The sequence below is a fragment of the Protopterus annectens genome, chromosome 13.part0 (genome assembly GCF_019279795.1).
Source record: "Protopterus annectens isolate FY-2018-M chromosome 13.part0, PAN1.0, whole genome shotgun sequence".
Taxonomy (NCBI): Eukaryota; Metazoa; Chordata; order Ceratodontiformes; family Protopteridae; genus Protopterus; species Protopterus annectens.
Window position 1 is genome coordinate 657,815,341 of NC_056747.1, and position 4,300 is coordinate 657,819,640.

Here is a 4,300-nt window from a genome sequence, read left to right on the forward strand (position 1 = left end):
TGGTGGGTAAGGGAATTCAGGCTCTTGCCACCTGGGCCCAAGGTGCGCAGGGTTCAAGCCTTATTCTCTACCCACCACCATGTAGCACCTGGGGCATTACACACAGACACACTACCTGATAGATGTAGATCCCTTTGTTGCAGCATTAAATCCACAGCCATTGGAGCACTACAAGCCTGTCCATGCACTACATCCTTCCCTATGTCCGTTGGAGCATTAAATCCACCACAGCCTGCAAGATGTTCTTCCCCCGACGAGACTCCCAGCCTGCCGACGTTGCAGTCCGAGTCTGATCCCTTTCCAGCGACAGTCTATGCAGTCACAACTGCACAGACTTCTGGGATCTCTGTTCTTGAATGTTTCCTAATCCGGACTACTGCTGAGACTGTCTGCGCATGTTCCAGACTGTCTCAGCAGCAGTCCAGATATCGGAAATGCTGCTAGTGCGCATGCGCGAAGGTCCGCTATTTGAGATCTTTTTTTTTTTTCTTCTTTTCTATTTTCTTTTCTTTTCTTTCTGTTTTACAGCTGGGGGGGGCTGCAGTCTGGCAGTCCAATAGCACGGGCCACCCCTGGAACTAAATCCTGGCCTGTCGGTGTAGTAAATGAAAAGATACAAGGCAGTCATATCACATCTTTAAATGGGGGAAGTAGTGAAATGACTAAGTTCTCCCAGAATACTGGATCAGACATTTCCCTTGTAGTCCGTGACTGTGACCAGTGCTAAACTTGAAATTGAGAGTTCCAAAATTCTTTAAATCAAGTCCGATATAAAAATAGTGAACTTTAACATTTTCTTTTACTGACACAGCACTAAGGCATTTATTTTTTTTTTTTGCAGAGGACAACCTCCTGATCTTTGGGGGCTGTTTTCCCCACAACCCTGTAAAGTACTTCATGTACTGTAGTGAAACCTCAGACTTGGTATATAGCTGCACGTTTACATTTGTAGTTCTGCTGTTCTGAGAATTGCAGTTAAGGTCCTCAGAATTTCAACAGGCACACATTTTGGCCATTTCTGACATCTGGCGCAAGTTTAATGAAAGACTGCTTGTAGTTATAGACACACTTTGACATTCCTTTCCTGAGCTAAGACCAAAACCTACAAGTGGGGGCAGAGTGGTGTTTCTTGTTTCTAGGCACATCCCATGTGGCCATTACCCATGTGGCCATTAGCTTGCTCATCACAGTACAATGATTATGAGGCAGATTTGCTTAATTGCTGTTGCCAAAATGGGGGCTCTTTCAAGCTCACCGTTAGTGTTGTCAGCCTCTTTCCCCAAGCTCCACAGAAGATTTCCTTAGCATTCTGGAAATCTAAACTAGTTTATATGTAGTCCAAACTCCATTGTTTTTGAAAATTATAGCTTACATAAGTGATATCACACTCACACCAACAATTTCTTACTGGACACAATAAACCAATTGTCATTTTCTATGCATGGCAATTAAACTCATTATAGTTCATATCTGGACATTTGAAATAGCAGTTACGAAATTGATATTAACCTTGCAAAACTTTGCTATAAATATATTTGTGAAGATAAAAGCAAAAGCTGGATATAGATAACAGGGTGGGTTAGATCATTAAGCTGATGTAGAAAATATAAACTTGGAGGACAAATGGTATTTTAGCTGCTTATTGAGGATAAATAATTATGGAGTCTATAGAAAGGGAAATGAAAGCATAAAATAATAAATGCTGTTAATGTATGGCATAGGTTATACTGAATGGATTAAACATTATGAAAATGGAAAAATGAATAAAAAAGCAGAGAATATGGGAAGCATTCTAGAAAAGTGCTAGTTGTACTTAGAGTATTTAACTCTGTCTGTAAGGTGATGTTGCTAAAGGAAAATTAAACTTGTTTGGTGAAGGTGCTTGCCTCCTTCCATCCACTTAGTGTGTGGGTGGGATGTGGGGGGATATAAAAGGTTGAGTGAACATGGGTAAGCTGAAAAAGGGGCATTTATACAAATAATGATGAATGAGAGGTTTGCATGGATGAGATAACAGAATGGGAGTAGAGCATAATTATCAGACTGATAGTTTATTATTGAGGTACCATATGCTCTTTCACTGTGTGAAATTAATAAAAGAGTAGATTGGTGGTGGATAAGAAGACTTGAATATGATAGTAGATTGAGAAGATAATAAAGAGAGAACAGATAGGTTAGGTGATGGTGTGTGGTTGCACCATGAGTCATCCTAGGGCCATAATATATGTAAAAGTTTACCTGTTTGCCTACAGGTGGTATTTAAGAGAAGACTAATGTATAAATTAGACAGCTTTCATTTTATCTAAAATAAAATATGCAAGTCAAAGTTATCAATATATTATGGAATGACTGAATGATGGCATGGAATAATTCAAAATGAGTATTTAAATTAGTTTACTCCAAAAATAACATAGCATAGCACTGTTGTAACAAGATGAAGCTGTTATAGAATTAATGCTTAAGTGATTGTGAAAAAGTAGAACAGATGTAAATATGTTAAGAAAATTCTATACATCTGTGTGCTGTACAATAGTTATTGGCCTTGAATCCCATATCACTGGCACCGCCACCAATATAAATGTGATGATCAAGGTGTACAGTCTCACATTCTGCACAACTGACCACTAAATAAATATGCAAGTGCTGACTGGCCTTAGCTTACAAAAAAATGTGCACTACTGTCTTGGTTTATGACCAACACTGTACAGCTACTCAATAAAGGGGTCTACTTCATAGCATTGAAATTTCATAATGTTGAATTTCATAACATTGAGACCAAAACATCTAAATCCCAAAACACTGAAAACCCAAAACATTGAAAACTCAGATCACTGAAAGTGTGCTTCATAACATTGAAAACTACAATGCACATGTAAATAACATCTCCATCTACAAGAACACCTAACTAACAAACACACTTTCTACTATATTTCTGCAGGGGGCAAGCCCCCATGCACCCCCCATGTTGGGGGCACTGCCCCACACCCCAGTAAATTAAATATACCAACTCCAAGATTGCACTACAGTGGAAAAAAGTTAATTTCCTAACTTCACTGTATCACAGTTACCATACACTGAGGTTAAGAAATTAACATTTTTTCCACTGTTGTGCGATCTTGGAGTTGGTATATTTAATTTACGGGCTGTGTGTGGGGCAGAACTCCCCACATGGGGGATGCAGGGAGGCTTGCCCCCCTGCAGAAACATAGTAGAAAGTGTATTAGTTAGGTGGTGTTGTAGGTGGAGGGGATCTTATTTACTTGTGCAATATAGTTTTCAATGTTATGAAGCACGCTTTCAATGTTCTAAGTTTTCAGTGTTTTGAATTTTTGATGTTATGGTCTCAATGTTATGAAATTCAACGTTATGAAATTTCAGTGTTATAAAATAGACCTGAATAAAGATATAATCAGTGGTTCCTAATGGATTTTCCCCCTTTGGTCTTAGCCCAGTGCCTTCTAGTGCAGTCTTAGTAACCAATATAACAAAAAGTAATTCATATATATATATATATATATATATATATATATATATATATATATATATATATATATATATATATATATATATATATATATATATATATATATATATATATATATACATATATATATATATATATATATATACATGTATACATATATATATATATATATATATATATATATGTGTGTGTGTGTGTGTCTGTGTGTGTTTATACATGCGTATAAACACACACGCACACACGCACACACACACACACACACACACACACACACACACTCTTCTTTTCAGAACCAAATACTGATATGTCTCCAGCATCGCTGTCGTCCATTCACATTACAGCTACCATCAACTAAGGATTCAGTTACCGAACACACTTCCTATGAGCCAACCAGTATATTAAGTTATAGTAACTTATAGCCAAGGAGTCTCATTTCAAAAAGGGCAGGTGCCAATAGTTGTGCCAGTGCTATGACGTTTACCCCTAGAAACTAATAAATAAGACATTAGCTTCAAGTTCTTATAAATTAAAGCATGTTAGTTAAAGAGAATACCCACAGTGGTGGTGCTGCTGTAGCGTTGTCGCTTCACAGTAAGACGCTGTCTGGTTCGATTCTCAGCTAGAGCGTCTTCTGCGTGGAGACATTCATGAATGGGCGTACCTTCGTTGATGGTTGTGCATCAGGGCTGGTAACTCGGCATGTAAAAATCAACTACCAATCTTTAGCGGACCAAAGTTCCGCTGTGGCGACCCCTAACCAGGAAAAGCCGAAAGACGCAAAGAGAGTTAGTTAAAGAAAATGGTGGTATTGCAAAG